This window comes from Hyla sarda, chromosome 3 (genome assembly GCF_029499605.1).
Source record: "Hyla sarda isolate aHylSar1 chromosome 3, aHylSar1.hap1, whole genome shotgun sequence".
Taxonomy (NCBI): domain Eukaryota; kingdom Metazoa; phylum Chordata; class Amphibia; order Anura; family Hylidae; genus Hyla; species Hyla sarda.
In genome coordinates, this window is record NC_079191.1 from 253020018 (window position 1) to 253041852 (window position 21835).

Sequence of the window (21835 nt, forward strand, 5' to 3'; positions counted from 1 at the left end):
TCCCCTCCTCATATATTGTTGTCATATCCCGACCTCCTATCCCGTCATCCTATCCCGACCTCCTATCCCGTCCTCCAATCCCATCCTCCTATCACGTCCTCCTATCCCTTCCTCCTTTCCCGTCCTCATATCTCGACCTCCTTTCCCGTCCTCCTTTCCCATCCTCCTATCTCGACCTCCTTTCCCGTCCTCCTATCTCGACCTCCTTTCCTGTCCTCCTTTCCCATCCTCCTATCCGTCCTCCTATCCTGTCCTCCTATCCCATCCTACTTTCCCGTCCTCCTATCCCGTCCTCCTTTCCCGTCCTCATATCTCGACCTCCTTTCCCGTCCTCCTTTCCCGTCCTCCTATCCCGTCCTCCTATCCTGTCCTCCTATCCAGTCCATCTATCCCGTCCTCCTATCCTGACCTCCTATCCCGTCCTCCTATCCCGTCCTCCTATCCCGTCCTCCTATCACGACCTCCCCAGTCCTCCTATCATGACCTCCTATCCCGTCCTCCTATCTCGACCTCCTATCCCGTCCTCCTATCTCGACCTCCTATCCCGACCTCCTATCCCGACCTCCTATCCCGTCCTCCTTTCCCGTCCTCATATCTCGACCTCCTTTCCCGTCCTCCTTTCCTGTCCTCCTATCTCGACCTCCTTTCCCGTCCTCCTATCTCGACCTCCTTTCCCGTCCTCCTATCTCGTCCTCCTATCCCGTCCTCCTATCTCGACCTCCTATCCCGTCCTCCTATCTCGACCTCCATTTCCCGACCTCCTATCCCGACCTCCTATCCCGACCTCCTATCCCGTCCTCCTTTCCGGTCCTCATATCTCAACCTCCTTTCCCGTCCTCCTTTCCCATCCTCCTTTCCCGTCCTCTTATCTCGACCTCCTTTCCCGTCCTCCTATCTCGACCTCCTTTCCCATCCTCCTATCTCGACCTCCTTTCCCGTCCTCCTTTCCCATCCTCCTTTCCTATCCTCCTATCCCGTCCTCCTATCCTGTCCATCTATCCCGTCCTCCTATCCTGTCCTCCTATCCCATCCTACTTTCCCGTTCTCCTATCCCGTCCTCCTTTCCCGTCCTCCTTTCCCGTCCTCATATCTCGACCTCCTTTCCCGTCCTCCTTTCCCGTCCTCCTTTCCCGTCCTCCTATCCCGTCCTCCTATCCTGTCCTCCTATCCAGTCCATCTATCCCGTCCTCCTATCCTGACCTCCTATCCCGTCCTCCTATTCCGTCCTCCTATCTTGTCCTCCTATCACGACCTCCCCAGTCCACCTATCACGACCTCCTATCCCGTCCTCCTATCTCGACCTCTTATCCCGTCCTCCTATCTCGACCTCCCATCCCGACCTCCTATCCCGACCTCCTATCCCGTCCTCCTTTCCCGTCCTCATATCTCGACCTCCTTTCCCGTCCTCCTTTCCGGTCCTCTTATCTCGACCTCCTTTCCCGTCCTCCTATCTCGACCTCCTTTCCCGTCCTCCTATCTCGACCTCCTTTCCTGTCCTCCTATCTCGTCCTCCTATCCCGTCCTCCTATCTCGTCCTCCTATCCCGTCCTCCTATCTCGACCTCCTATCCCGTCCTCCTATCTCGACCTCCTATCCCGTCCTCCTTTCCGGTCCTCATATCTCGACCTCCTTTCCCGTCCTCCTTTCCCATCCTCCTTTCCCGTCCTCTTATCTCGACCTCCTTTCCCGTCCTCCTATCTCGACCTCCTTTCCCATCCTCCTATCTTGACCTCCTTTCCCGTCCTCCTTTCCCATCCTCCTTTCCCATCCTCCTATCCCGTCCTCCTATCCCGTCCATCTATCCCGTCCTCCTATCCTGTCCTCCTATCCCATCCTACTTTCCCGTCCTCCTATCCCGTCCTCCTTTCCCGTCCTCATATCTCGACCTCCTTTCCCGTCCTCCTTTCCCGTCCTTCTTTTCCATCCTCCTATCCCGTCCTCCTATCTCGACCTCTTATCCCGACCTCCTATCCCGACCTCCTATCTCGACCTCCTATCCCGACCTCCTATCCTGACCTCCTATCTTGACCTCCTATCCTGACCTCCTATCCAGTCCTCCTATCCCATCCTTCTGTTGCGTCCTCCTATCTCGACCTCCTATCCCGACCTCCTATCCTGGTCCTCCTATCCCGGTCCTCCTATCGCGTCCTCCTATCGCATCCTCCTGTCCCATCCTCCAACCCCGACCTACTATCCCGACCTACTATCCCGACCTCCTATCCCGACGCATAATATGTGTACCAGTTATTGAAATATCTCCAGCCGTACGGAAGTTATGTGGGAACATACATTTCCCATTGATATGGTAAAATATTTCTAATATACTTTGTTTAAAAAATGTAAGCTTTCTATGTTTTATTTGTGCTTAAAAAAGCTCAAGAGCACATTAGGACCGAGGCCCAAACACAAAAAGTGCAGCGTGGAGTGCTAAGGGTGGGGGGGGGGGCTCATATCCCGTCCCCATATATTGTTGTCATATCCCGACCTCCTATCCTGTCATCCTATCCCGACCTCCTTTCCTGTCCTCCAATCCCGTCCTCCTATCACGTCCTCCTATCCCATCCTCCTTTCCCGTCCTCATATCTCGACCTCCTTTCCCGTCCTCCTTTCCCGTCCTCCTATCTCGACCTCCTTTCTCGTCCTCCTATCTCGACCTCCTTTCCCGTCCTCCTATCTCGACCTCCTTTCCTGTCCTCCTTTCCCATCCTCCTCTCCGTCCTCCTATCCCGTCCTCCTTTCCCGTCCTCCTTTGCCGTCCTCCTATCTCGACCTCCTTTCCCGTTCTCCTATCTCGACCTCCTTTCCCGTCCTCCTATCTCAACCTCCTATCCCGTCCTCCTTTCCCGTCCTCCTTTCCCGTCCTCCTATCTCGACCTCCTTTCCCGTCCTCCTATCACGACCTCCTATCCCGTCCTCCTATCTCGACCTCCTATCCCGTCCTCCTATCTCGACCTCCATTTCCCGACCTCCTATCCCAACCTCCTATCCCGTCCTCCTATCTCGACCTCCTTTCCTGTCCTCCTTTCTCATCCTCCTATCCGTCCTCCTATCCCGTCCTCCTATCCCATCCTACTTTCCCGTCCTTCTATCCCGTCCTCCTTTCCCTTCCTCCTTTTCCGTCCTCCTATCCCGTCCTCCTATCCAGTCCACCTATCCCGTCCTCCTATCCCGTACTCCTATCCTGTCCTCCTATCCTGACCTCCTATCCCGTCCTCCTATCCCGTCCTCCTATCCCGTCCTCCTATCGCGACCTCCCCCGTCCTCCTATCACAACCTCCTATCCCGTCCTCCTATCTCGACCTCCTATCCCGTCCTCCTATCCCGACCTCCTATCTCGTCCTCCTTTCCCGTCTTCATATCTCGACTTCCTTTCCCATCCTCCTATCTCAACCTCCTTTCCCATCCTCCTATCTCGACCTCCTTTCCTGTCCTCCTATCTCGTCCTCCTATCACGACCTCCTATCCCATCCTCCTATCTCGACCTCCTATCCCGTCCTCCTATCTCGACCTCCATTTCCCGACCTCCTATCCCTACCTCCTATCCCGTCCTCCTTTCCCGTCCTCATATCTCGACCTCCTTTCCCGCCCTCCTTTCCCGTCCTCCTATCTCGACCTCCATTCCCGTCCTCCTATCTCGACCTCCTTTCCCATCCTCCTATCTCGACCTCCTTTCCCGTCCTCCTTTCCCATCCTCCTTTCCCATCCTCCTTTCCCATCCTCCTATCCCATCCTCCTATCCCGTTCTCCTATCCCATCCTCCTATCCCGTTCTCCTATCCTGTCCTCCTATCCCATCCTACTTTCCCGTCCTCCTATCCCGTCCTCCTTTCCCGTCCTCCTTTCCCGTCCTCATATCTCGACCTCCTTTCCCGTCCTCCTTTCCCGTCCTCCTATCTCGACCTCCTATCCCGACCTCCTATCTCGAGCTCCTATCCCGACCTCCTATCTCGACCTCCTATCCCGACCTCCTATCCCGACCACCTATCTCGACCTCCTATCCCGATCTCCTATCCAGTCCTCCTATCCCATCCTCCTGTTGCGTCCTCCTATCGCGACCTCCTGTCCCGTCCTCCTGTCCCATCCTCCTACCCCGATCTACTATCCCGACCTTCTATCCCGACCTCCTATCCCGACCCGTAATATGTGTACCAGTTATTGAAATATCTCCAGCCGTACGGAAGTTATGTGGGAACATACATTTCCCATTGATATGGTAAAATATTTCTAACATACTTTGTTTAAAAAATTTAAGCTTTCTATGTTTTATTTGCTTAAAAAAGCTCAAGAGCACATTAGGACTGAGGTCCAAACACAAAAAGTGCAGCGTGGAGTGCTAAGGGGGGGGGGGGGGGGTCATATCCCGTCCTCATATATTGTTGTCATATCCCGACCTCCTATCCTGTCATCCTATCCCGACCTCCTTTCCTGTCCTCCAATCCCGTTCTCCTATCATGTCCTCCTATCCCATCCTCCTTTCCCGTCCTCATATCTCAACCTCCTTTCCCGTCCTCCTATCTCGACCTCCTTTCCCGTCCTCCTATCTCGACCTCCTTTCCTGTCCTCCTTTCCCATCCTCCTATCCGTCCTCCTATCCCGTACTCCTTTCCCGTCCTCCTTTCCCGTCCTCCTATCTCGACCTCCTTTCCCGTCCTCCTATCTCGACCTCCTTTCCCGTCCTCCTATCCCGACCTCCTATCCCGTCCTCCTTTCCCGTCCTCATATCTCGACCTCCTTTCCCGTCCTCCTTTCCGGTCCTCCTATCTCGACCTCCTTTCCCGTCCTCCTATCTCGACCTCCTTTCCCGTCCTCCTATCTCGACCTCCATTTCCCGACCTCCTATCCCGACCTCCTATCCCGTCCTCCTATCTCGACCTCCTTTCCTGTCCTCCTTTCTCATCCTCCTATCCGTCCTCCTATCCCGTCCTCCTATCCCATCCTACTTTCCCGTCCTCCTATCCCGTCCTCCTATCCCATCCTCCTTTCCCGTCCTCATATCTCAACCTCCTTTCCCGTCCTCCTATCTCGACCTCCTTTCCCGTCCTCCTATCTCGACCTCCTTTCCCGTCCTCCTATCTCGTCCTCCTATCACGACCTCCTATCCCGTCCTCCTATCTCGACCTCCTCTCCCGTCCTCCTATCTCGACCTCCATTTCCCGACCTCCTATCCCAACCTCCTATCCCGTCCTCCTATCTCGACCTCCTTTCCTGTCCTCCTTTCTCATCCTCCTATCCGTCCTCCTATCCCATCCTCCTATCCCATCCTACTTTCCCGTCCTCCTATCCCGTCCTCCTTTCCCTTCCTCCTTTCCCGTCCTCCTATCTCGACCTCCTTTCCTGTCCTCCTTTCTCATCCTCCTATCCCATCCTCCTATCCCATCCTACTTTCCCGTCCTCCTATCCCGTCCTCCTTTCCCTTCCTCCTATCCCGTCCTCCTATCTCGACCTCCTTTCCTGTCCTCCTTTCTCATCCTCCTATCCGTCCTCCTATCCCATCCTCCTATCCCATCCTACTTTCCCGTCCTCCTTTCCCGTCCTCCTTTTCCGTCCTCCTATCACGTCCTCCTATCCCGTCCTCCTATCCAGTCCATCTATCCCGTCCTCCTATCCCGTACTCCTATCCCGTCCTCCTATCCTGACCTCCTATCCCGTCCTCCTATCCCGTCCTCCTATCCCGTCCTCCTATCACAACCTCCCCCGTCCTCCTATCACAACCTCCTATCACGTCCTCCTATCCCATCCTCCTTTCCCGTCCTCATATCTCAACCTCCTTTCCCGTCCTCCTTTCCCGTCCTCCTATCTCGACCTCCTTTCTCGTCCTCCTATCTCGACCTCCTTTCCCGTCCTCCTATCTCGACCTCCTTTCCTGTCCTCCTTTCCCATCCTCCTCTCCGTCCTCCTATCCCGTACTCCTTTCCCGTCCTCCTTTCCCGTCCTCCTATCTCGACCTCCTTTCCCGTTCTCCTATCTCGACCTCCTTTCCCGTCCTCCTATCTCGTCCTCCTATCACGACCTCCTATCCCGTCCTCCTATCTCGACCTCCTATCCCGTCCTCCTATCTCGACCTCCATTTCCCGACCTCCTATCCCGACCTCCTATCCCGTCCTCCTATCTCGACCTCCTTTCCTGTCCTCCTTTCTCATCCTCCTATCCGTCCTCCTATCCCATCCTACTTTCCCGTCCTTCTATCCCGTCCTCCTTTCCCTTCCTCCTTTTCCGTCCTCCTATCCCGTCCTCCTATCCAGTCCACCTATCCCGTCCTCCTATCCCGTACTCCTATCCTATCCTCCTATCCTGACCTCCTATCCCGTCCTCCTATCCCGTCCTCCTATCCCGTCCTCCTATCACGACCTCCCCCGTCCTCCTATCACAACCTCCTATCCCGTCCTCCTATCTCGACCTCCTATCCCGTCCTCCTATCCCGACCTCCTATCCCGTCCTCCTTTCCCGTCTTCATATCTCGACTTCCTTTCCCATCCTCCTTTCCCGTCCTCCTATCTCAACCTCCTTTCCCATCCTCCTATCTCGACCTCCTTTCCTGTCCTCCTATCTCGTCCTCCTATCACGACCTCCTATCCCGTCCTCCTATCCCGACCTCCTATCCCGTCCTCCTTTCCCGTCTTCATATCTCGACTTCCTTTCCCATCCTCCTTTCCCGTCCTCCTATCTCGACCTCCTTTCCGGTCCTCCTATCCCGTCCTCCTATCCTGTCCTCCTATCCCATCCAACTTTCCCGTCCTCCTATCCCGTCCTCCTTTCCCGTCCTCCTTTCCCGTCCTCATATCTCGACCTCCTTTCCCGTCCTCCTTTCCCGTCCTCCTATCTCGACCTCCTATCCCGACCTCCTATCTCGAGCTCCTATCCCGACCTCCTATCCCGACCTACTATCCCGACCTCCTATCCCGACCTGTAATATGTGTACCAGTTATTCAAATATCTCCAGCCGTACGGAAGTTATGTGGGAACATACATTTCCCATTCATTTGCATGGGACTTTAAACAAAACAATGGGGGTAGTTAAGGGTTAAATTAACTATCCTATATTTTAAGTGGATATATAAGTAACATGTGACCAAGTATTATCAAAATATCTCAAGCCGTGTGGAAGTTATGCAGTAACATATATTTCCCATAGACTTGTATGGGACTTTAAACATAAACCCCGCCCCTGGCAAATGGGGGTGAGTAAGGGTTAAATCACCTATCCTATGTTTGTTGTTGACATATAAGTAACATGTGTGCCAAGTTTCATGTTAATATCTTAAGCCGTTTGGACATGATGCTGGAACATACACACACACACACGTTGAGTTTTATATACAGTGGTCCCTCAACATACGATGGTAATTCGTTCCAAACGAGCCATCGTTTGTTGAATCCATCATATGTTGAGGGATTTGTGCAATGTAAAGTATAGGAAGCTGTACTCACCTGTCCCCGCCGCTCGCGATTGTGTCCCCGCCGCTCCCGATGGTGACCCCGGGCCTCCGCTGGGCTCTCCGCTGTCTTCTCCGGTCCTCCGCTGTCTTCTCCGGTCCTCCACTGTCTTCCGCAAGGCCTTACTGGGTCTGCGTAGCGATGTCATTACGCCACTGCGTACGCCATTCTTATTGGATGACGTGCGCAGCAGCGTATTGACGTCATCGGAGAAGGCCGAGAAGACATCGGGAGACCAGCGCTAGACCCGGAGGGCACCCCGGAGCATCGTGGAGGGGTAAGTAATACTTACCGCACCACACGGGGAACATTAAGCTGCTATCTGGCAGCAGCTTAAGCATTTTGCGCTGACGGATAGCACTTAATGCGATGGCCCCAACATAAAAAAGCATCATATGTCGATGCTGACATCGACATGCGATGGCCTCTGAGAGGCCATCGTATGTCGATTTGATCATATGTCGGGGCCATCGTAGGTCGAGGGGTCACTGTATATAGATAAGGAGTGCAATAGCAAAAAATAGCATAAAATTAGTTTTAATGAGAGTACCCATTTAATGTTCACATGGACACTGCGGAGGTTGCAATACGCACAAGCTGTCTGGAATTTCCAAGGGAAATCCTGGGCAGAATTTCCATAATGTGAACGAGCCTTGAGACATCCAGTGGTACGTTGACATGTCAGAGACCTTTCTTCAGCAATGTATTGTCAAAGACAGCCTCTATCTGTCTGGTATAATTTTTTAAACCCATTAAAACGACAGTTTTTTTTATGTACATTTCAGCATTTTTTTCTCAAGATAGCTTTGATCATTTATATACTCTTGAAAATATGGGAGATCTTTATGCCCCATCTTGTATAAAAATATTTATAACCATACTGTATTCTTATAAAAAGCAGGGGAAATAAGATTTTAAAAGAGTCATAAATATAAGTCAGTTGACTACAGGACAAGATGGGAGCATTATCAGGGCAAGTTCTTATTACTATGGATTACTATGGATTATCCATCCATTTCATTGCCATTATTTAATAGTGAAATATTTCATTATTCACCCAGTAAAGTAGACCATATGAAACAATATGAATGCATAAGTAATTCATTATATGAATATATAAATAATATATCAAAAGCAATGCGGCCCAGATTCATCAATCTGTCGGAGACAAAAATGTGTCTGATTTTTGTCTCAGACAGATAGCAACCAATCACAGCTCATTTTGCGAAACGAAAGCTGAGCTGTGATTGGTTGCTAATGCTTTAAAAAAAAAAAAAAGTGAGGCTTCAGTGTTCTTAATATAGAAACCAAAATAGCATTTGTTGTTAAGTCCTTGGATATGTACTTTCAACAGCTGAGGAGAAGACTTTTGAGGTTTGCAATGAGATTGAATACATGACATTTTTAATCCATGTTAAAAATACAGTCTGCAAGAAACATGAGGTTAGCGGATTTGTTATAAAGGGTGAATTAACAAAGAGAAGGGACTAATACCAGATCAAAGGATTAATCTATTGTTGGACGTTCATTATATGGGAATAACAAAGATATTGGAAAAAAATAATCTTTTTACGAAAATAAGGAAACAAGAAATAAATAAAACTTTAGATTATTGTCTTTTGTGTTATCCCAGGAATGTGTTAGTATGTTACATGTTTAGTTACATCGAGGGGAATTCATCAAGCTGTTTCAATGATTTATTTTTTTATCTAAAATTGTCTAAAAAAAAGTCTCAGTCACTTCCCCTGCGACTTTTGTGCGACTTTTGCCATAGATCATATCTGAAAGTGAACTACCGTTTGCAGTGCTTTAGGCTAGTTTTATGCAGTGGGCAGTGATTCATTATCTGCAACTTTTCTCTGAAGGTCTCAAAAAAGTCGCAGCACCATGATTTATACACTCACACCATGTAACTTCAGCAAGCAGTCTAAATGAGTAGCATGGGCGTAGGAGCTGTTTAATTAATCAAGTGGCGGGCGACCTTTGGTGAATTTGGAGCAGGAAGGTATATTCTTAGGCGACTTTTCACATCTATAATAGCACATATACTAGTAAATATTGATAAATGCCCCTCTTAATTTCTATTATTCAGTTAATACAGTACATCTGACATAACAGATGATTTTAGTAGGGATGTTAGTAGGATCTAAAAAAATCTGTGGCATAAGCCCCAGGGCATATGTTTTTTTTAAATATATCACTCAACCTAATCCTGACCATGTAAATCTAATTATTATGGGTCTAGCACCTTTATTTATTATTTTATTACACTTTTAATTTAGCTCATTAGACTGAATTCCTCTCAAAGGGAGGGGGCGTGGCCTCACTGTGCAGGTCTCCGCCCCCTCGCTCAGTATGCTGTCTGCTCACATCTCCCCTAGCATTAGCAAAACTACAACTCCCAGCTTGTCCTCACTGACAGTAGCGGGACACAAGCTGACAGTGAGAGGATTTTTCCTCCATCTGTGAGCCCTGCACTCACAGCTGTCAATCAAGGAAGTGTGTCCATGACATAGGTGATGGACTAGCATGTGTCCAAGCAGGCAGGGGGGGGGCAGTTGTTTGACTGGCTTTTTCAGTATGAAATACTGAACAATTATCTTATGAAAGCAATTGCAAAACCTATTGGTTTTGAATGCTTTACAACATATCAAAAGGTTTTTGTTTCTGACAGTGCCCATTTAAAGATAGCCTACCTAACATCCATTTTTTATTCAAGTTTTTCATAAAAAATATTAAAAACAATATAAGTAAGTTGTGAGATCAAACAATGCTTATGCAGGAACATAAAGGATTAAAGATCACAGAAGCAACCAACAAAAAAGTCTATGACAAAGACGAGAAATGACTACAAGACAGGACAAGACTGGACATGGGACTAGGGGTAGTTAGATAGGTATAGTAGTCTGGGTTGATAAGTTAGGGTGGGTTAACTGGGCAGGGAAGCATTGCCAGGAAGACCAGACCGCTTTAATGGTTCTCAGGCTCTTAGGGTCACAAGTCTCTCATTGACCATATAGTAGTCTAGCCAAAAAGTCCAAAGTACTTTGTTTCCAAGACTTTGCAATTTTTTGTTAGGATATGGGATACATTGTTATAAATGGGAGTTCTTCTTTAAAGAGTTAAAGCAGCACTGGCCCACTGGCAACAGGGTTCCCTTAACAACAGCACTACTTTCAACTCTGTCTGTGTCCCTAAGAAAAGGTTGAAAATTATGCGTAAAAGTACCATGGCTTCAGTTCCAGGTTCTTTGATATGCTGGCAAAAAACAATCCCCAGGACTGCACACATAGATAGATGTAAGGATGTGACCTTCTAAATGGGCCACATGACATTAGGATTCTTAGGGGGAATTGGGGAGCAGTAGAGAAAAAGATGATTAGACAGACTGAATGCAGTTAGCTAGTTATTATGTCCAGTCCATCCCTAAACACAAGCTCTGTGTTAGAAATAATGTACACCTTGCTTTTGAGAAACCATACACTTTCTATCTCTCATGTATCTATCTATCTTAGTCCAGTAACAACCTAATGCAGAAAAAGATAGAGCAGAGCTTCCTCTAAGGGCAGTATGTTTGTGGAAATGTGAAGCAGGCAACAGAGGTTGAACCAGTTAGATGTGTGCTCACCTTGCAAGGTTGTGTGCCAGACACAACCACCATGAAGTGCTTGTATAAAATAGATTACGGAGATGCCTCCCAGGGATCAGACTTGGGTTCCCCCAGCTGGTCTTGGACATCAAGTAGAAGACAGGAAAAAATCTGGATATTCAGGCGTGTGCCGCAAGATTAAACAGGCATCCAGTATAGAATATATGTTCTTTATTAACCGATTCAGACGCGTTTCGAGGTCTCTTTCTCAAGGAACAGTGGCTTAAAGCCACTGTTCATTGAGAAAGAGGCAGCAGCCTCGAAACGCATCTGAATAGGCTAATAAAAAATATTTATTCTATACTGGATGCCTGTTTAATCCTGCGGCACACGCCTGAATATCCAGATTTTTTTCTTGTCTTCTTCTTAGTCCAGTAAATGATCCTGCTTTTTGAACAATTGAAATTATTATCATAACACATATGCCTTTAAAAAAAACTCCAAACATGTTAATTTGGTTTCAAATGCAATACAAAGCGCTATGGGGGAGATTTATCAAAACCTGACGAAAAGTTGCTGAGTTGCCCATAGCAACCAATCAGATCGCTTCTTTCATTTTTGACAAGGCCTCTGAAAAATTAAAGAAGCAATCTGATTGGTTGCTATGGGCAACTCAGCAACGTTTCCTCTGGGTAGGATTTTATAAATATCCCCCTATGTGTAATAGTGCACTACTGTGTCCAAAAATATGCTCCTATTTAGATTACAATAGAATGGGAAGAGGGTCACATATAAAACCTTACACTGTAGATCCTGTGGGAGACTCGAACTAGATTGTGTATTGAAAAGAAAACCACCAGTATAGAGGTTATCAGAGTGGCTACTTACACTCTACACAGTAGTAGCGGATAGAGAAGAAATAATGACTACTGCTTTGAAGGTCACTGTATACGCTAGATAGTAATTGACAAATAGGATTCAATGTTTGTCAACACAGCAGAGAGTTTTATAATAAAATAAGACCATTTGCACACAGATGATCAGCCATACACTACAAATACCATGTTGTGAGTAAATTGTACATTTTCTGCTCTACAGGGCACACATTCTTGTGCACACACAATATAATTTGCCTGGATTGTCTGGATTGTCACCTTCCCTGCGTAATGTTTGAAAACCTCCAAGATGAAAACGTATTACACCATACATAATTCTATTGTGATACACATAATATATTACGGTTGTTTGAGTGTGTTATATAGAAATATTTCCAGTCCATTGGAAACCACTGAATCCAATCTGCTGTAATTGTGAATTCTGCTGCAAGGACTATTCATTTCCCAAACAAAATATTCCATTTATTGTGGTTCGGAGTGATTTTCTGTAGCTATGGGCTTTGACATTCCTTTAATGTGTATTCTTATGTCATATAAATCTGTGAAACAAACCCTATGTTTTAAAAGAAAAATGCTGAAGCCTAAACATGAGATCTATAAGCTCTGCAATAAATGTCTCAGAATATAAAACAATTGTAACATGTGGTGCAAATATTTGAGGCTGTCATCATGTGAGTGTCCTTCCTATATACAGTCCTTGTTTTAGTGGACCTTCTATGTATTAATAATAAAATACCAGCTGCTTTCCCTACTGCTCCCAGATCATCCCAGCACTTGGGCCCCTGACTTCATTCACCTGTACCATGAGCCACACCAGAGAGGCAGCGGGAGATCAGGGAGGTAAACAAGTGGCTCAGAAGCTGGTGTAGGAAGGAGGGGTTTGGGTTCATGGAGAACTAAGCTGGTTACCGGCTCTACCGTAGGGACGGGCTGCACCTCAATCGGGAGGGTGCAGCTGTGCTCGGGGAGAAGATGGCTAGAAGGGTGGAGGAGTGTTTAAACTAGGGACTGGGGGGGAGGGAACCTATAACATAGAGGGGGAAGATAGTCAGGATAGAGAGGGGGGACTTAGTAATATACCTGGGGGTGGAGCAGAGGGAGGGGTTAGAATAGTTAATAGGGATAGGCTTCATAGGAAGAAAAAACATACACCATTGAATTGTATGATGACTGATGCCAGAAGTCTGACCAATAAAACTGACGAACTGGAGTGGTTGATGTCTGAGGAAAATTATGACATAGTGGGTATAACAGAGACTTGGTTGGATGATAGCTCTGTGACTGGGCGGTCAACATACAGGGTTATAGTCTACTCAGGAAGGATCGGGCAAAACAGAAAGGGGGAGGAGTTCGTCTATATGTGAAATCAAGTCTGAAGGCCGCACTGCGGGAGGATATATGGGAGGGAAACGATAATGTGGAGGCATTATGGGTAGAAATATATGGAGATAAAAAAAAAAATCCTGATAGGGGTTTGCTATAAGCCACCAAACATAATGGAAGAGGCAGAAGATAAATTACTGAGGCAAATAAACAAGGCAGCAAATCATAAAGAGGTGATAATAATGGGGGACTTTAACCATCCTGATAGAAAACTGGGAGACTGAGACAGAGCCTGTCCAGAGGGGGTGCCCTACTAGACTTAATATTAACCAACAGACCTGACAGAGTAACTGGGACAGACACCTGGGAAATAGTGATCATAATATAATACATTAAAGCTTATTCTTCAATAAGGGAATCTCTTGAGGGGCCACAAAAACAATGAACTTTAGAAAGGCAAAGTTTGATCAGCTCAGAGAAGCCCTTAACAATATAAAATGGGATATTGTCCTCAAATACAAGAATACTGACACTAAATGGGAGACTTTTAAAGATACCTTAAATTATCACTGTAATAAATATATACCTTATGGGAATAAAAGGGTCAGAAATAAAAGAAAACCAATATGGATGAATAAAAACATTAAAGGGGCAATAAAGAACAAAAATAAAGCATTTAAAAATACTAAAACAGGACAGCAGTGAAGAAGCATTAAAAAGCTATAGAGAAAAATGTAAAATATGTAAAAAACAGATAGAGAGTAAAACTAACCCCAAAATGTTATTTAACTATATAAATAGCAAAAAGGTCAAAAATGAAAGTGAGGGCCCCTTAAAAAATGATGAGGAAGAAATTATAAACAGGGATCAGGAAAAAGCAAATATATTAAACAAATTCTTCTCCACTGTATTCACTGAGGAAAATGAAATGCCAGGTGAAATACAGTGTGATAAGGTAAACTCCCCAGTACAGGTCCCCTGTCTAACCCAGGAAGAAGTACAGTGCCACCTACAAAAAATCAAAACAGACAAATCACCAGGTCCAGATGGCATTCACCCCTGTGTTCTAATTAAGTAATGTTATAGACAGACCCCTATTTTTAACCTGTTAAGAACCAAGGGCGTAAACTTACGCCCCTAGTCCCACTCCCGTGATATAACTCCCGTCATAGTGAAGCCGAGACCCGCCGCTAATAGCGCACAGCACTGATCGCGGTGCCGCGCCCTATTAACCCTTTAGCCGTGCGCTCAAAGCTGAGCCGTGTAGCTAAAAGTGAAAGTAAAATGTGCCGGTTAGCTCAGGGAGCTGTTCGGGATTGCCGCGGTATAATCGCGGCATCCCGAACAGCTGTACTTCAGGAGGAAGGTCTCTTACCTTCCTTCCTACAGTCTGATCGCCGAATGAATGCTTTAAGCCTGAGATCCAGGCTTGAGCATTCAATCGCCGAAAACACTGATTGATGAATTCCTATGGAGATGCATCAATCAGTGTTAAAGATCAGTACATGCAATGTACATGCATAAGAAAAGTGTAAAAAAATCATTAAGCCTTTCAATGATCCCTTCCCCTAATAAAAGTTTGAATCACCTGGCATTTCCAAGAATAAAAAAAAAACTGTGCAAATAAAAATAAACATATGTGGTATCGCCGCGTGCGGAAATGTCCGAATTATAAAAATATACCGCTTTTTAAACTGCACGTTCAATGGCATACGCGCAAAAAAATTCCAAAGTCCAAAATAGTGTACTTTTGGTCACTTTTTATATCATGAAAAGATTAATAAAAAGCAATGACAAAGTCAAATCAATGCAAAAATGGTACAGACAAAAACTTCAGATCACGGCGCAAAAAATCAGCCCTCATAGCCCCCTGAACATGGAAAAATAAAAAAGTTATAAGGCTCAGAAAATGACAATTTTAAATGTATAAATTTTCCTGCATGTATTTAATGATTTTTTTCAGTAGTAATACAAAATCAAACCTATATAAGTAGGGTATCATTTTAACTGTATGGACCTAGAGAATAAAGAAAAGGTGTAATTGTTAACGAAAAATGTACTACGTAGAAACGGAAGCTCCCAAAAGTTACAAAATGGCATTTTTTTTTTCAATTTTGTCGCACAGTGATTTTTTTTCCGTTTTGCCTTAGATTTTTGGGTACAATGACTGATGTCATTACAAAGTAGAATTGGTGGCGCAAAAAATGCGCCATAATACAGGTTTTTAGGTGCAAAATTTTAAGAGTTATGATTTTTTAAAGGTAAGGAGGAAAAAACGAAAGTGCAAACAACGAAAATCGCCTGGTCCTTAACCCCTTAAGGACACATGACGTACTGGAACGTCATGTGTCCACTCCCGATCTATAACGCGGGGCCACGGCGTGGCAACGGTCGGGACCCGTGGCTAATAGCGCGCGGCATTGATCGCTGTGCCGCGCGCTATTAACCCTTTAGAGGCGGCGTTCAAAGTTGAACGCCGCGTCTAAAGTGAAACTGAAAGCATGTCGGGTAGCTCAGTGGGCTGTTCGGGATAGCCGCGGCGAAATCGTGGCATCCCAAACAGCTTACAGGACAGCGGGAGGGCCCCTACCTGCCTCCTCGCTGTCCGATCGCCGAATGACTGCTCAGTGCCTGAGGTCCAGGCATGAGCAGTCAAGCGGCAGAATCATCGATCACTGGTTTCTTATGAGAACCGTATGGACCTACAGAATAAATATCAGGTGTCATTTTTACCGAAAAATGTACTACGTAGAAACGGAAGCCCCCAAAAGTTACAAAATGGCATTTGTTTTTCAATTTTGTCTCACAATGATTTTTTTTTCCGTTTCACCCTAGATTTTTGGGCACAATGAGTGATGTCATTACAAAGTTGAATTGGTGGCGCAAAAAATAAGCCATAATATGGATTTTTAGGTGCAAAATTGAAAGAGTTATGATTTTTAAAGGCAAGGAGCAAAAAATGAAAATGCAAAAACGGAAAAAACCCCGGTCCTTAAGGGGTTAAGGGGTTAATATTCCGGGAATCTATAGTAACAGGGACTGTTCCCCAGGACTGGCGCATAGCAAATTTCGTACCAATATTTAAAAAGGGAACAAAAGGTGACCCAGGGAATTATAGGCCTGTTAGTTTAACCTCCGTTGTATGTAAATTGTTTGAGGGTTTTCTAAGAGATGCTATTTTGGAGTATCTTAATAAAAATAAACGTATGACCCCATATCAGCATGGATTTATTAGGGATCGGTCCTGTCAAACTAACCTGATCAGCTTCTATGAGAAGGTGAGCTCCAGACTGGACCAGGGGCAATCGCTGGATGTCGTATATCAGGATTTTTCCAAAGTATTTGATACGGTGCCTCATAAAAGGTTGGTTCATAAAATGAGAAGGATGGGGCTGGGGGAGAATGTGTGCAAGTGGGTAAGTAACTGGCTCAGTGACAGGAAGGAGAGGGTGGTTATTAATGGTACTTATTCTGATTGGGTGACTGTTACTAGTGGGGTACCACAGGGTCTGTCTTGGGTCCTGTTCTGTTTAATATATTTATTAATGACCTTGTAGAGGGGTTGAATAGTAAAGTAACAATCTTGGCAGATGATACTAAACTCTGTAAAGCGGTAAACACTATAGAGGACAGTGTACTGTTACAAATGGATCTGGATAGGTTGGAGATTTGGTCTGGAAAGTGGCAAATGAGGTTTAACACTGATAAATGTAAGGTAATACACATGGGGAGGAAAAATCCAGGCTGGTATTATGTATTAAATGGGAGAACACTTGGTATGACTGACATGGAAAAGGACTTAGGAGTCTTAGTTAACAGTAAATTTAGCTGTAGTGACCAGTGTCGGGCAGCTGCTGCTGCCACATAAAATCATGTGGTGCATCAATAGGGGCATAGATAATTCTACCGCTGTACAAATCACTAGTCAGAACACACATGGAATACTGTGTACAGTACTGGGCACCAGTGTATAAGAAAAATATAGTGGAGCTGGAGAGGGTTCAAAGACAGGCAACCAGAGTAATACGGGGAATAGGAGGACTACAGTACCCAGAAAGATTATCAGAATTAGGGTTATTTTGTTTAGAAAAAAGAAGGCTTAGGGGAGACCTAATAACTATGTATAAATATATCAGGGGACAGTACAGAGATCTCTCCCATGATCTATTTATACCCAGGACTGTATCTATAACAAGGGAGCATCCTCTACATTTAGAGGAAAGAAGGTTTCTACACCAGCACAGACTGGGGTTCTTTACTGTAAGAGCAGTGAGACTGTGGAATTCTCTGCCTGAGGAGGTGGTCATGGTGAGCTCTGTAAAAGAGTTCAAAACGGGTCTGGATGCATTCTTGGAGAGTAATAACATCGCTGGTTATGTATACTAGATTTATAGGGACAGAACGTTGATCCAGTGATTTATTCTGACTGCCATATTTGGAGTAGGGAAGGAATTTTACCTCTAGTATGAGGGTTTTTGCCTTCCTCTGGATCAATTCAGTAGGGACTCATTAGGGTTATAGGTTGAACTTGATGGACTCTGGTCTTTTTTCAACCTCATGAACTATGTTACTATGTTACATGGGGACCCTGTAATTTAAAGACATTGCCCAAGTGAAGATTCAGCATTGGAAGTTGTCTTTGAAAACTTCATAACTTTATTTTAGTCCATATTAAGCCCTTAAGGACCAGAGCATTTTTTGCACATCTAACCACTGTCACTTTAAACATTAATAACTCTGGAATAGTTATCATTCTGATTCCGAGATTGTTTTTTCGTGACATATTCTACTTTAACTTAGTGGTAAAATTTTGTGGTAACTTGCATCCTTTCTTGGTGAAAAATCCCCAAATTTTATGAAAAATTTGAAAATTTTTGCATTTTTCTAACTTTGAAGCTCTCTGCTTGTAAGGAAAATTGATATTACAAATATTTATTTTTTTGATCCACATATACAATATGTCTACTTTATGTTTGCATCATAAAATTGATGAGTTTTTACTTTTGGAAGACATCAGAGGGCATCAAAGTTCAGCAGCAATTTTCCAATTTTTCACAAAATTTTCAAACTCACTATTTTTCAGGGACCAGTTCAGTTTTGATGTGGATTTGAAGGGTCTTCATATTAGAAATACCCCACAAATGACCCTATTATAAAAACTGCACCCCCCAAAGTATTCAAAATGACATTGTCAGTGTTTTAACCCTTTAGGTGTTTCACAGGAATAGCAGCAAAGTGAAGGAGAAAATTCACAATCTTCATTTTTTACACTCGCATGTTCTTGTAGACCCAATTTTTGAATTTTTACAAGGGGTAAAAGGAAAAAATGTATACTTATATTTGTAGCCCAATTTCTCTTGAGTAAGTACCTCATATGTCTATGTAAAGTGTTCGGCGGGCACAGTAGAGGGCTCAGAAGCGAAGGAGCGACAAGGGGATTTTGGAGAGTATGTTTTTCTGAAATGGTTTTTGGGGGCATGTTGCATTTAGGAAGCCCCTATGGTGCCAGAACAGCAAAAAAAAACACATGGCATACCATTTTGGAAACTAGACCCCTTGAGGAACGTAACAAGGAATAAAGTGAGCCTTAATACCCCACAGGTGTTTCACGACTTTTGCATATGTAAAAAAATATATATAATTTTCACAAAAATGTGTGTTTCCCCCATATTGCACATTTTTGCAAGGGAGGTACCCCATAAGTTGACCTGAAGTGCACTACAGGCGAACTACAATGCTCAGAAGAGAAGGAGTCATATTTGGCTTTTTAAGAGCAAATTTTGCTCGGGGGGGCATGTCGCATTTAGGAAGCCCCTATGGTGCCAGGACAGCAAAAAAAAAAAAAAACACATGGCATACCATTTTGGAAACTAGACCCCTTGAGGAACGTAACAAGGAATTAAGTGAGCCTTAATACCCCACAGGTGTTTCACAACTTTTGCATATGTAAAAAAAATGTTTAAAAAATTTCACTAAAATGTGTGTTTCCACTCCAAATTTCACATTTTTGCAAGGGTTAATAGCAACAAGGGGTACAGTGAGCAATTACCACCCACTGGTGTCTGACAGATCTTTGGAACAGTGTGCTGTACAAAAGTTTTCATTTTCACGGACCACTGTTCCAAAGATCTGTCAGACACCTGTGGGGGGTAAATTCTCACTGCACCCCTCATTACATTCTGTGAGGGGTCTAGTTTCCAAAATGGGGTCACATGTGTTTTTTTTTTTTTTGCATTTGTCAAAACCGCTGTAACAATCAGCCACCCCTGTGAAAATCACCTCAAATGTACATGGTGCACTCTCCCTTCTGGGCCTTGTTGTGCGCCCCCAGAGCACTTTGTGCCCACATATGGGGTACCTCCGTACTCAGGAGAAATTGCATTACAAATTTTCGGGGGCTTTTTTTCCCTTTTACCTCTTGTGAAAGTATGGGGCAACACACTAACATTCTGGTGTAGACCCCAACATTTCCTTTTCATGAAGGGTTAAAGGAGAAATAGCCCCCCCAAACCTTGTAACGCAATTTCTTCTGTGTACGGCGATACCCCATATGTGGCCCTAAACTGTTGACGTGAAATATGACTGGGCTCCAAAGTGAGAGAGCGCCATGCGCATTTGAGGCCTAAATTAGGGATTTGCATAGGGGTGGACATAGGGGTATTCGATTCCCAAACAGGGTGCCTCCAGTTGTTACAAATCTCCCAGCATGCTTGGACAGTCAATGGCTGTCCGGCAATACTGGGAGTTGCTATTTTGCAACAGCTGGAGGCTCTGCTTTGGAAACAGTGGTGTACCGGACGTTCTTATTGGGGAGGGGAGGGGGGCTGTGTAGGGGTATGTGTATATGTAGTGTTTTTAACTTTTATTTTATTTTGTGGTAGTGTAGTGTTTTTAGGGTAAAGTCACACAGGCGGGGGATTACAGCGAGTTTCCCAGCGCAAAATTTGCAGCGAGAAACCCACTGTAAAACCCTCGCCCATGTGAATGTACCCTGTACATTCACAGGGGGGGTGCACCAGCTGTTGCAAAACCACAACTCCCAGCATGCATGGTCTGTTAGTGCATGCTGGGAGGTATAGTTTTGCAACAGCTGGAGGCACACAGGTTAGGAAACACTGAGTTAGAAACAGACAATGTTTCCCAACCAGTGTGTCTCCAGTTGTTGCAAAACTACAACTCTCAACATGCACTGACTGTCCAGGCATGCGGGGAGTTGTAGTTTGGCAACATTTGAAGGGCCAGATGTTGCTGAACTAAAACTCCCAGCATGCCTGGACAGTCAGTGCATGCTGGGAGTTGTAGTTTTGCAACAGCTGGAAGAGCACAGATTGGAGACAATTATACAATGGTCTCCAAACTGGGGCCGTCCAGAAGTTGCAAAACTACAACTCCCAGCATGCCCAGACAGCCAAAGGCTGTCTGGGCATGCTGGGAGTTGTAGTTTTCAGACTCCTAGAAGCAGCAGTGAAGATCTTCACTGCTGCCTCTAAGGACAATGTACTTACCTGCCGGTCCCGTCGCTGCTCCTCCACATGGCCGGTCCCGCGTTGCTCCTCGGTCCCGCCGCTGGTCCAGGTAAGTCCGCCGGTCCCCGCGTGTTCCCCCCCCCTATGCCGCAGGTCCCCGCGAGCCCCCACAGCCATCTTCCCCCGTTCTGCCCGACTTCCATGGGCGAGCAGTGCGGGGGATCTGAACTTTCACCCCAGGTCACTGTGTTTGGTCCACCAGTGACCGCTGACCAGGACCATCAATGAATGGTCCTGGGGGGTGAAGCAGAAGTTGTCTCCTGCTGGAAACAGCAGGATTTCTGCAGGTTAACCCGTGCGATGCTGCGCAGCGCCGGGTTAACTGTATGCCTTTTATAAATGGCGGGGTGCGCGAACGCACTGCACAACCAGCCGTTTATAAACGGCAGTCTGCGAGAAGCGGTTAAAATAAAATACAAAATCCCTGGCTGACCTAACACTAGCTGCAGAGACATGTTACAAACATATTGGGGAATATTTATCAAAAGCTGTACAGAGAAAAAGTTTATCAGTTGCCCATAGCAACCAATCAGATTGCTTTAATATTTCAAAGGTCTTTTATAAAACGAAAGAAGAAATCGGATTGGTTGCTATGAGAAACTGTTCAACTTTTTCTCTGAACAGGTTTTGATAAATCTCCCCATATATGTCTAAAACATGTCCACCCATCTAGCAATATGTCCATTATGTTCCTTCCTGCACCTGCCTGGTGCCCACCAAAGAGCAGCAAGAGCAGCCGGGCAGCCAACAGACGAATGTGCTACTGCTGTCCGGTAAATAATTAACTTTGCTGGGGGGCCTACTGCTGCATAGGGATTTACGACTGCTATATGGGGGCTAACTACTGCTATGGGGGCTAACTAGTGCTATATGGGGGCTTAGTACTGCTTCATGGAGGCCTTGTACTGCTGTATGAGGACTTAGTAATTCGATATGGTTGCTTACTACTGCTATATTTGGGCCTAGTACTGCTATTTGGGGACTGTATGGGGTCCTTCTGCTAAATGGGGGTACAGAGAAGGCCTACTATACCAGGGCACAAAGTGAGCTTTGTTACTGTGTGGGGCA